The sequence below is a fragment of the Hypanus sabinus genome, chromosome 27 (assembly GCF_030144855.1).
Source record: "Hypanus sabinus isolate sHypSab1 chromosome 27, sHypSab1.hap1, whole genome shotgun sequence".
Lineage (NCBI taxonomy): Eukaryota > Metazoa > Chordata > Chondrichthyes > Myliobatiformes > Dasyatidae > Hypanus > Hypanus sabinus.
Genome location: NC_082732.1, coordinates 25,840,613 through 25,854,005, shown reverse-complemented (window position 1 = coordinate 25,854,005; position 13,393 = coordinate 25,840,613). Strand labels below are relative to the sequence as shown.

General features: G+C 42.6%; 1 protein-coding gene across 2 annotated transcripts in view; it reads right to left on the bottom strand.

Moving 5' to 3' along the window:
* The window catches only part of LOC132382131 (arf-GAP with coiled-coil, ANK repeat and PH domain-containing protein 3-like), a 365,516-nt gene that overhangs the window by 165,500 nt on the left and 186,623 nt on the right, over positions 1-13,393 (bottom strand). The window lies entirely within an intron of this gene.

Below are 13,393 nucleotides of genomic sequence, written 5' to 3'. Positions count from 1 at the left end.
CTTCTGCATGGATTGGTGATCTTTACTTTATTGTCACCAAACAGTTGATACTAGAGCGTACAACCATCACAGCGATATTTGATTCTGCGCTTCGCGCTCCCTGAAGTACAAATCAAAATAAATATAATACAAATTTAAATTATCAATCATAATTAGAAAATAGAAAAGGGAAAGTAAGGTAGTGCAAGTCAGGTCCGGATATTTGGATGGTACGACCCAGATCCGGGTCAGGAACCGTTCAGCAGTCTTATCACGGTTGGAAAGAAGCTGTTCCCAAATCTGGCCGTACGAATCTTCAAGCTCCTGAACCTTCTCCCAGAGGGAAGAGGGATAAAAAGTGTGTTGGCTGAGTGGGTCGTGTCCTTGATTATCCTGGCAGCACTGCTCTGACAGGGTGCGGTGTGAAGTGAGTCCAAGGATAGAAGATTGGTTTGTGTGATGTGCTTTCATCTTCTGGAACAGGATTAAACTCTTCACTTCTCTGGTCACCCCGCACTGGCTATTAATCAGTGCGAGATTTTATGGGTGGTTTCACTCTCTCGGGGAGTCTCTCCAAGTTTCCCAGTTCTTATTTGTATTGAAGTGGAACAGGGGCCAAAAGACTTCATTGTAACAGTGGCAGTTTGCACTGATGTCACACCTTTAATGTGATAGGATGTCCCCATTACTAAACCTCACCACGAAGTAATACCCAACCATGTCAGTGGATATTAGAACAAATGATCAATAGCTCATCACGGGGGGGGGGGGGGGCATGTGGGGAAAAAAGAGGGAAAATGAGAAGAAATTCCACAGCTTTGAGTCCAGACACCCAAAGGGTCAAAAGGGTCAGCATTTGAAGCAATTTATAGAGGAAAGGAGAGATTTCATTATGGCTACACACACTCAGCCATCAAAATCTTCTTAAGTGTAGTGAAGTAAAGAAACCTTGCAAATTGGTCAAGGTCTTGCTGGACCAGTGTTCAAGCTGTTGTTCCAAAGGATGTGGTGGGAGGGCAAATTTTTCCTGATTTTTTTCTCACTGGAAGGAACAACCACATGATAAAATTATTACATGTGCTAGGGAAACAACCAAATGATAAAGACAAATGCTTTTGCTTCCTAGGATCAACTGCTTGGCCAATGCACCGAGCAAGCACAGCATTAAAACCCAACCTATTATGTGCCAGCCAACTTATTCCCAGGATTTAGGTGAGTTACAGGTGGCCTGGAGCAGGGACAGAAACACCATGTACAAAATGGATCAGATTTATTGAGTTGGATCTCACAACTGTCAGCAGATTTGGTACAACAATGGTATTGGAGACTGGAGTGAGCTGTGGGAGAACAGTTGTTCATCTGGGACTGTAGAGTAACCCTCAGAATGTCCAAAAAGTACAGCTGGCCATGTGGAATTGGAAGACTTTTTTTTACATTAGAGAATGATACAGCACAGTACAAGGGCCTTGGCCTACAATGTTGAGTCAACTTTTTAACCTACTCCAAGATCAATCTAACCTTTCTCTCACATATAGCAATCCATTTTTCTTTCATCCATGTGTTTATCTAAGCGTCTTTTAAATTTACTTAATGTACCCAATACCTTTACCACCACCCCTGGCAGTGTGCACAATGTAGATATCATTCTGTGTGGAAAAAACCTGTCTTGGACATCTCCTACACTTTTCTCCAATCATTTGAAAAGTATGTCCTCTCATATTACCCATTGTGACTCAGGGAACAAAAGGCGCTGGTTGTCCACCCTTTCTATGCCTCTTATCATCTTAAATATCTCTTTCAAGTCCCCTTTCATCTTCCTTTTGGTAGGATTTCAATGAGCCTGACCCAATGAAGTGCCAAAGGCCATGGGATGGGGGGAGGGCATGTAATGCACTTTTAGTAATTAAATGAACAGCATAAAACTGAATCATAGTGCACTGATAGAAAAGACATGTTTAAATTGCATTTTTCAGAACCTCAGGACATCCCAAAGCAATCTACAGCTGATGGTGTCTTTCTTGAAGTGGAAGGTAGTGAAGTGGAAAGTGGAACGTGATAGCCAAATTGTACAGAGCAAGATCTCATACGGAGGTTAATTGTTGTGTATTTAATATTTGGTGTCAAGATGGTTGTTGTGGCGTGTCTAGTGTGGCAGTGTAGTGGGGAGAGCTTGCCACTCTCACTTTCAGCTTCCACCACTGGCTAGCAGTCTCGCGAAAAGGAGAGCTGAATGTGTAAGTCTCTCCCTGCCAGTACAGTACATGGTCTCTCCAACAGCAAGCCTCGTGTAGTGCCTCCTCGCTGGCGACACACGGAAACTGAACTCCTTTCAGACTCAGGCTGAACTACAGAAGACGGGAGGAGGTCTGGCCCCCTGCACACGTAGCATGCAGGCCCACTGATGCGTGGACACACCCTGGCGCTCGTGAACCAGATCCCCCAGCTATGGATAAAATAGCCCCACTGCCTTGTGGGCAGCCTTGGAAGTGATGAAGACTATGGGAGTAAACCCATATTGCAAATCTGGAGTGGAGCCCCTAAGGCGGCTGGACATCATTGAACATCCTTCCAGCAGCTCCTGCAGCCAAGCTGGTGCCAGAGATATTGCTTCATAAGCTCTCCTTTGGACTTCACTGGTGAGGCCAAGAGGGGGACCTTGACAACTGGGCATCTCAGGATCTCCATACCTTCTTCCCTTACTTGTGATGATCATCATCACCCATTGTCCTTTGAGACAGACAGATGCCAACCACCAACAACCATTTTATATTTCAGCAATATTTGATAATATTGTAAATATATTGTTTGATTAATCATTCTTTGGTGCTTAAATAATTCTTGATGGGTTATATGTAGAAGTATGTGAATGGCATGCATTATTACATCACCGTGTCATAAGTGCGAGCCTTGCTAAAATAAAAATAAACCTAGAACACACATGTTATTCCTGGCTCCATGTTTTTTTTCAATTAGTTTTATGTTTTAGACTTATAAAATATAACAGTGGCTATGAGGAAGTTTTACACAAACCCGAGATATTCACCTACCTGTTGAAGCGCAGTGAAATGTTAGAGTTTTTAAAAAAAGCACAGAGAGACGTTTGAGTTTAAAGAAAGCGCAACACGTTTGTTTCTTCACAAAGGGAAGAGAAGGGTGTCAAGTTAACAAATAAAAAGCAGAAATGGCTGGCAGTATTTGAGCAGTCTTCCGAAACAAATGAGAGAGCCAATGAAAAGTGAGTACCAGTTTTACTGAGTGCTTTGTTTGGAAAAGCATACAGTTTGCATGGAGGCTGAAGGGATTTTTCCATGGTTGAGTTTGAGCCCATGGGCAAAGCCAGTGATCCCAACAGCTAAGAAGAATAGATCTGTCAGGATCTGTGGTGATTTTAAGGTCACCGTCAACCTAGCACTGAAAGTAGGTCAATACCCTCTGCTGAGGATAGATATCTTTGCAAATCTTTCTGGAGGCAACACTTCAACAAAGTGGACTTTGCTGAGGCCGACCTACAGATGGAAGTAGAAGAAGAGTCCAATGTGTTTCTCATCATAAGCATGCACAGGGTTTCAGCCCGAAACGTCGTCACTACCTCCTCCCATAGATGCTGTCTGGCCTGCTGAGTTCTGCTAGCATTTTGTGCTTTTAAAAAGGGCTTTATTGGTTTAATAGGTTTATTTTTGGAGTAGCATCTGCACCTGCACCCTGGCAGAAAGCCATGGACCAGGTGATGCAAAGCTGCCCAGGCACTCAGTGTTACCTGGATGACATCATTGTTACTGCTGAGGATGTCAAGGAACATCTCCAAAATCTGGAAACAGTGTTAAAAAAGATTAGAAGATTGTGGGCTCAGAGCACGATGCAACAAGTGTGAATTCTTTAAACCAAGCATCACTTACTGTGGTCACACTATTGACACATAAGGATTATACAAATGTGCTGAGAAAATTCAAGCAGTGGTGAATGTTCCAAGGCCAAAGGACATGTTACAATTCTGGTCCTTCTTAGGATTTGTCAGTTACTGTAACCGGTTCGTGCCAAACCTGGCTACTGTGCTCCACCCCTTGAACTTTTGACTACAGATTTGGTAGAAATGACAATGGACAAAGCAGTGTGAAGTGGCTTTCTAAACATGTAAAGGAAATGGTGGCGTTGGACACTATATGCACACATTATGATCCCCATTGTCTAGTGAGGCTTGCTTGTGATGCCTCGTCTTAAGGTACGATTGCAGTTGCGTCACATGTTATGAGTGAGAGAAGTGAATGCCCATAGCCTTTGTATCAAGTTCCCCGACTGCTACTAGAGAAACCTCACGCACGGATTGACAGAGAGGCCTTGAGTCTGGTTTGGAATCTAAAACATTTCGACCAGTACTTGTATGGAAGAGAGTTTACCCTCATTACTAATCATCAACCACTAGGAAGGGTGTTCCGCTAACAGCAACAGCACCAGTGCAGAGACGGGCTCTGTTTCTTGGAGGACACAATTACAGAACTGAATTCAAGAGGACAACTAGACATGGATATCCAGACGGATTGTCCCATTTCCCCTTGGAAAAGGAAATAGCTGAAAAATTTACAAAGCAGACATTCCTCTTGACATATTCTGCCTAATACAAATCAAAGTATTTTATTACAGCAGAGATGATCCAAAGGGAATCCAGAAAATATTCTGCACTGTCTCAGGTCTACATGGCAACCCAAAATGGTTGAAATCCCAATTCCCCCAATTTAACCTATGCTGGGATGAACTTGTCCTTGATGGAGGTTGTCTTATGCAGGCACTGAAAAGTATTTGTATCATCCAAGCTGATAGCTAAAGTGTTGGCAGATCTATGTGCCAGTCATCTATGCTGACCTGGGATAGATCAGCAGATCGAGCAGCTTCTCATGCACTGTGTGGGATGCCAACACTTCACGAAGAATGTTCTCTGGACTAGAACTTCGATCCCCTGATTCAGAGAAATTAAGAATGAGAGTAGTTTAAGGAATCGGGAAGCAGGCTGTATCAGCACTGCTGATGTAAAGAATGGTTCAAAGAAATAAGTAAGGTCTATAATATACTGTATAGAAAAATATTACACTGAATTCTGAAAACGTGTTCTTATGTTCTTAAGTATATAACTCATACTGTGGTGTATGTAAGAGCTTTTTAAAATTAGAACATAGAAAACCTACAACACAATACAGGTCCTTCAGCTCACAAAGCTGTGCCGGAAATGTCCTTACCTTAGAAATTACCTAGGGTTACCCTAAGCCCTCTGTTTTTCTAAGCTTCATGTACCTATCTAGGAATCTCTTAAAAGACCCTAACGTATCCGTCTCCACCACTGTTGCTGGCAGCCCATTCTACGCACTCACCACTCTCTGAGTAAACAACTGACCCCTGACATCTCCTCCGTACCTGCTTCCAAGCACCTTAAAACTGTGCCCCCTCGTGCTAGCCATTTCAGCCGTGGGTAAAAGCCTCTGGCTATCCACACGATCAATGCCTCTGATCATCTTATACACCTCTATCATGTCACCTCTCATCCTCCGTCACCTCAAGAAGAAAAGGCCAAGTTCACTCAACCTATTCTCATAAGGCATGTTCCCCAATCCAGGTAACATCCTTGTAAAATTAGCTTTTCTTGTGCCCTACCAGATAGGAAGTGTAGGAGTCTGAAGGGGAAGGGACAACACTTAACAAAGGCTTCACCCTTGAATTAAATGGCTACCTGACGTTGACTCCTGCATAAAGAAAGGCCATTTGACACAAGTCCCATTGTGATGGACATCCTCCAGCAGGAATGTGAGGAAAGTGGAAGATGTTGATTAAATTCAGACTTTTACAGCTTGCTTTACAAAATACTTCTTAAAAATCAACACAAAAATAACAGAGAAGCGAAAGTAATCAACATTATGGTGAAAGGCACACTTGTTGACAATTAGATTGATCACTGGGAAAACCTTAATGACTCCCACTGTGTCCATCATTTACATGGAACATACAATTGAATTTTATCCAAAGCTGTTACTCAAGGTTTAAAAGATCGACAATTTCACATGGAGCTTTTTGAGAAGGAATTCTATTTACTTAAATATAAAATATTATCTTAAATTGAAAAGAGAAAGGCGTTGGATTACAAAGCATTTACTTGAAAACATGGCCTGCGACACACAACGGGTCCACCTTAGAACAGCAAAGTTACAGCAATCTAATTTTATCATCCAGATCAACACAAATGCAAGCAAAGAGAGCCGAGAGACAAAAGCTACAGAAATTCAGCATTAACACACTCAGCAGGCCAGGCAGCATCGATAGGGAGAAGCGCTGTCAACGTTTCGGGCCGAGACCCTTCGTCAGGACTCTGGTTGTTATAAAAACCTGCTGATAAGGGGGGAGTTGTTGTTATAACTACACTGAAGAAATTCAGCATTACTATCTCTTACTTGAATCCACTGTTCTTAAACAAAGGCGCAAAACAACCTCGCTCTGTTGTTCCATTACTATAAATTGCTGCCTATTAAGTAGATCTAAAAATAAAATCAGAAAATGTTGGAAATAATTTAACATGCTGGGTTGCATGAATGGAAAGAGAAACGGAGTTAATGTCTCATAAAGTCATGGAGTACAGAAACAGGCCCTTTAGTCCATCTAGTCCGAGCCAAACTATTATTCTGCTTCATCCCATCAGCAAGCACCTGGACCATAGCCCTCGATATCCCGTCTATCCATGTACTAATCCAAACTTTTCTTAAATATTACCAAGGAACCTACATCCACTACTTCCGCGGGCAGCTCGGTCTATGCTTGCATCATCTTTTGAGTGAAGAAGTTCTTGTTCACTTAAATGTTTCACTTTTCATCCTTAACCTACAACTTCTCGTTCTGGTCTCACCCAACCTCAGTGGAAAAAGCCTGCTTGCATTTGCTCTGTCTATGCCGGTTATAATTTTGTACACCTCTATCAAATCTACCCTCAGTCTCCTACATTTCAGGGAAAAAAAAATCCTGACCTGTACAACCTTTCCCTGTAACTAAAGACCTGGCAACATCCATGTAAATTTTCTCTCATCTTCCAATCTTACTGATATTTTTCCTGTAGGTAGGTGACCAGAACTGTAAACAATACTCCATATTAGGCCTCAACAACGTCTTGTACAACTTCAACATAACATCCCAACTCCTGTACTCAATACTCTGATTTATGAAGGCCAATGTGGCAAAAGCTCTCTTTATGACCTTATCTACTTGAGGTGGCATTTTCAAGGAATTGTGGATCAGTATTCCCAGATTCCTTTGTCCCAGTCAACAGAAGATGCAGCCTAACCAGATTTCTTGCATCAAATCCGTTTCTATTCTACACCTCTGGTTTTATGCTTAATAAATGCATACAATATCCAGATTGTTTCCAGATATTTGTTCTTTTAAGTTTATAATGATAAAGGTCACTTTCATTTCATTATCAAGTCAACATAACACAAAAATAAAATTTTCTACAGAGAAACCACAGACAAAATAACAGTTTATACATCACTAAATAAACAATTGTGCAAACACAAAGCACATATATAAATTTAAACACATAAACCACAGAATAAAGTACACATAACTGATATATAAATAACTTAATATATATAGTATACCCCAAACAGCTGTACACATGCAGCACATATGTATTTTTGTATACACAAAGAAAATAATCACATTAACATATGGATCCAAAATATACAAATGATTGCACACACACAAAATATATAGATTACACACCATATATATACATAAAAACCTTTACAACTATAAAACTAATGGAGTATGCACACTAATGTTATACACATGTATATGATTATATATATCACATAGATAATTGTATGTACTATAAGAACTTCTACATATGTATAATCATTTACGTACACACATTCAGTTGATAAGCACAAGAACTCATGAATGTGCTACCTTCTCTTTAAAAACACCCTTCAGAAATTTTACAACAGTTCAGTTGCTAGATGCATCTTGATGTAGAACAGAACGAAGTTAATGAACTTGCTATCCTTTGAGAACTTTCCTGCACCGGTTTGTGGGCAAGAGTAAATCGGAATTATTGTTGATCTTCTGGGCAGATTTTGCTGCTTCTGCAATCACAACAGTCGAGACGCAGAGTCTGAGAAATTAAAACAAAACACTGTCTGCACCGGTGACGTAGCTCACACAAACTGTCCCTTCACTCTGTTGTCTGCACAGTTAATGACAAAGGAAATGGATGTTTGGCTCACTTAACAAAAGCCACCCAACCCCTGCCCCCCATCCAGCACTAAATCTGTGGCTGCACAAGTCACAGTTCTTCAGAGTCATGTAACATCCCTCACCTCTCTGGTCAGCAGCAATTCAGCCAGGGCTTTACCGTTAGGTCCGACTGAAGCTTTACAACTTGCTGACATTTGGGAAAGGTGCATTTTAACCTGTTGGAGACCAGAAAGCTCCAGAGCAGGGGTTTCCAACCTGGGGTCCATGGACCCCTCGGTTAATGCTAGGGGTCCATGTCATAACAAACCCCCCCCTCTAGAGGAACAGGTATATAACAGTGACAAACTTCATTTTTGTCCACTCAGCAGCGCAAATGTCAGGGCTTATTTAACTAAACTTTGTAAGATTTCAGCTCCCTATTCACCTGTGTAACCGCTTTCACGGAGCAGCGGATTTAGACAATCACATCACCCTACGCATCAGCATCCCCTCAAGCCCTACCTTCCACTATTTGGTTCATCAAAATGCATCATCTTCTCGTTGGTATTAAATTTCATCGGCCCAACTATCTACCTAAGTTTCCACCTGACTTGTACCCTGCTGACACACACAAATTGCTGGAGGGACTCAGCAGGCCAGGCAGCACCTGTGCAGGAAAAGTGCAGTCGACATTTTCCACAGATGCTGCCTGGCCCGCTGAGTCCCTCCAGCATTTTGTGTGTGTGTGTTGCTCGGATTTCCCGAATCTGCAGGTTTTCTCTTGTTTGGTATATCCTGTTGGTTGACAACAGCATTACAGCACAATACAGGCTATTCAGCCCGCAACGTTGTGCTGACCTTTTAGACTAAGAGCAAACTAACCCTTCCCTCCTATATGTACCTCCATTTTTCTATTACCTATATGCCTATTTAAGAGTTTCTTAAATGCCCCTAATGTATCTGCCTCTACCACTACCCTTGGCAGGGCAGTCCAAACAGTCCTGAGTCTGACCCACATTCATATATCACAAACATAGGACATGCCAAAATGTTTAACAGCCAGTGAAGTCCATTTGAACTGTTGCTCTGTAGGAAACACAGCTGTGGTGTCTTACAAATGATAATGTGGATGTGACTGGATAACCGCGAGATAAATATCGTTCGGGGCACCGGAAAAACTCCACTGCTCGTCTTAAAATCACGTCTCTGTACCATTCAACTTCTCCAGAAACTGCCGCTTTGGCCTTAGTGCCAAAAGGCAGCAGATCGGCGAGTGCAGCTCGTCCTCAGCAGTCCACCACACCGCTGGTCAAGATTTCAGTCCTCAGCTCGCTGTAGCTGGACTGCAATCCACAGCCTTCAGACTCAGAGGCGAGTCCCACAACGAGGACAACTTCAAAGCTCCAAATCACGCTCAGAACTGCACTCTTGCTGGTCAGCAGGATATAAATCAGGTGGAAAGGTAGGTAGATAGCTGGGCCGATGAAATTTAATACCAACAAGAAGATGATGCATTTTGATGAGTCAGATGGAGGAAGGTAGGGTTTGAAGGGATGCTGATGTGTAGAGTGACGTGATGGTCTGAATCTGTTGCTCCCGAAAGTGGAAACACAGGTGAAAAAAATCCTCAGGCATGTCTGCCTTCAAAGGGCATAGGACATAAGAGTTGCAACTATACAGAACAGTGGTTAGGCCGGGGGTCGGCAACCTGCGGCTCCCGAGCCATTTGTGGCTCTTTCACCTCTGTGCTGCGGCTCCCTGTGGCTTTGGGAAATAATTGGTCAGTATTTAATTAAAATGTATTTTATGTTAGTTTGTTAGCTTTTGAAATGTAATTCTAAATTTGAAGATTATGGTGATCTTGTACAATCTAAGTGTGGCTGGCACATCCGAAACGGCTCACAATTAGCCAGCATTCCGGCTAAGGGAGATAGCCTACGGGGGTTTGTGAGTACGCGTCTTTTGCAGCATCTGCGTCCATGGGGGCTGGGTTGAGGGAGGCTTAAAAGCAAGGCTGTTTAGTTCGAATAAAGCTATCTTTGACTGCAGTTTACTGACACCGCTACAACGTGTTTTTATCGCTGGCTGTCCAGACGGAAGGTGCTGAAACGCTTTGTCGCGTGTCTAGAAGAAGTGAAAACTTTCCTGGGCAGCAAAGGGCTCACCTTTCCTGAGCTGGAACAGCCAGAGTGGCTGGAAAAGCTACACTTCATGGTAGACATGACAGCGAACCTGAACACGCTGAACACAGCTCTTCAGGGGAAAGGACGCACAGCCCTGCACATGTTGGAGGATGTTTTGGCATTCGAGCGCAAGTTGACGTTGCTTGCCAGAGATTTACAGAAAGGCACTTTGTCTCACTTCCCCAATTTGAGAGAGTTCAAACAAGGTCACGACATGATAATTTCGGAGTATTTACATTCTGCAATCATCGCAATGCAAACATCGTTTGGGAAACGCTTCTGTGAGTTCAGAGAGGAAAAAAAACACATTATCCTTCCCGGTCACTCCCTTAAGCATCGATCCTTCCCTACTGAATACGACTGCATTGGCAGGTGTGAGTCAACCTGATCTTGAGATGGAACTGGCCGACATAGCCGACAAAGACATATGGGTGTCCAAGTTTAGACGCTTGACAGCAGACCTTGAAGATGTTGCCCGTCAGAAGGCCGTTCTTGCTCAGAAACACAAATGGAGTGATATTGAAAACCTTCCAAAACTGGACAAACTTGTGTTCGAAACATGGAATGCTATGCCCGACATTTATGTAAACATTAAAAAGTATGCGCTTTGAGTCCTGTCGATCTTTGGATCCACATATGTAAGTGAGCAGGTGTTCTCCAACATGAACTTTATTAAAAACAAACATCGCGCACGCCTCACAGATGACAGCTTGCGATCCTGTGTAAAGATGAAGGTGACGTCATACAGCCCTGATGTGCAGACACTCTGCGCTGAGGTCCAGGAGCAGAAATCCCATTAACCAAGTATGATAAATATTTTAATTGCCTATTATTTTATGTATATTCATATTTTTTCATTGTTCAGTGAAATAGTCCTTTTATTTTTCAGGCTGACAGCTGGCTGATGTTATTTTTGGTTTGCTGCTGGCGGAAAATTTAAGTTCGGCGTTTTTCATAAATACAAGAAGGACTCAAATAGACATTGAGTATTTTACTTAAAAGTAACTTTCAACCCAACGTCTTTTTTTCGGAGTTCAAAATGTTTTTGTTGCATGCAGAAATGTAATTTCGTTTTCTCTGCAGGAGTTCATCAATTTCATAAATGCAACACATTATAGTTTGTTTATACATAGCATAAAGGCAAAAAAAAACGTTGTATGCAGTGTTATTTCATTTTAAATGTCAAACGGGTTTTGCGGCTCCCAGTGTTTTCTTTTCTGTGGGAAACGGGTCCAAGTGGCTCTTTCAGTGGTAAAGGTTGCTGACCCCTGGGTTAGGCTGTTCTCTCAGTATGGTGTGCAGTTCTGCTTGTTACATATAGGAAGGACCTGGCTGTGCTGCAGACAGTGCGAAGGAGATTCACTGGGAAGATGGCTGGATTGGAGGAGCTTCGTTAAAGAACATTGGACATAGACCAATACAGCACTATACAAACTCTTCAGCTCAAGGTCTGCCGACCTGTCAACCTACTCCAAGATCAATCTAACGCTTCTATCCCACAGAGCCCTCCAACTTTCTTTCAACCTTGTACCTAAGCGTCTATCAAATGACCCTAATGCATCCACCTCCACCACCCAGAGAAGTGTGTTCCAAGCATTCTATGTAAAAAACGTTCCTTAGATGCTCTACTCCAATCCTCTTAAAATTATTCCCTCTTACATTAGCCATTTCTGCCCTGGATAGATGGTTCTGGCTGTCCATGTCCACTCTATCAATGCTTCTTACTTATACATTTCTCTCAATTCTCCTTCACTCCAAAGAGAAAAGCCCTAGCTCACTCAGACCCTCCTCATAAGACATGCTCTCTAATCCAGGCAGCATCCCAGTAAATCTCCCCTGCACCCTCTATAAAGCTTTCACACCCTTGCTAAGATGGGGAGAGATTGGACAGACCGGGCTTGTTTTTACTGAGAGTGAGGAGGCTGAGGGGTGAGTTGACAGAGATATATAAGATTATGGGCAGCACAATAGCGTAGAGGGTAGCACAACAATTTACAGTACAGGTAAACTGGGTTCAATTCCCGCCGCTGCCTGTAAGAGTTTGTATGTTCTCCCCGTGACTGTGTGGGTTTCCTCCAGGTGCTCTGGTTTCCTCCCACAGTCCAAAGACATGCAAGTTGGTCGATTAAGTGGTCATTGTATATTGACATGTGATTAGGCTAGGGTTAAATTGGGGGTCAATGGGTGGTGCAACTCAGAGGGCCAGAATGTCCCTCTCCATGTTGTATCAAAATAAATAAATAGATAGATAGATAGATTGAAAGAAACAGATAAGACAGGCAGTCAAAAATTTTTCCCATGCTGTGGGTATCAAAATCAAAATGTATAGTTTCAAAGTGTGAGGTAGGAGATGTTGGGGCAAGTTTGTTTTTACATTGAGTGTGGGCACAATCCGAAATGTGCTGCCAGGCCAGTCAGGTGCAATTACTACGTTTAACAGGCATTTAGATCTATTATTAAATGATGAGGCATAGTGAGATACAACAGTTTAATGGGGTTAGTGCAGGGGGAGAGCATGGATTGGTGGGCCGAAAGGCTTGAACTGTGCTGTGCCACTCCATGACTTTATGGCTGCTTTGGGCTGAATAAATATGAACCCTTTCCAGAGAAGAACTGATTACAGTACAGAGACTTTACACCAGTGGATGCCCATATCCAGGAAAGGTTCCTTGAAGTCTGCTCCTTGCAAATCTAACTCAATGTTCAGCTCAGCCAGAGCTCAACAAAGGATGTCTGTAGCCCCTGGCAGTTCTCAACGTATCTGTCTAATCACTACAACACTCCAATCCAATTATCACGAAGCTACCAAAGTTCTTTATTGCATTTGAGGCTCCAATAACATGCTTACATGATAATTGTCCTCGCATAATGAATACACTCTGGATATGACCTAATGCTCACTTTGGAAACCGTACAAGAGTCCAATGGTACACCGAGCTAACAACGTGAGACGAACGTGTGGAAGCACTTATCGCATTGTGAAGGGTTTAGGATTGAAACAGCTCAGGCAGAGTTCTCATTTGTCT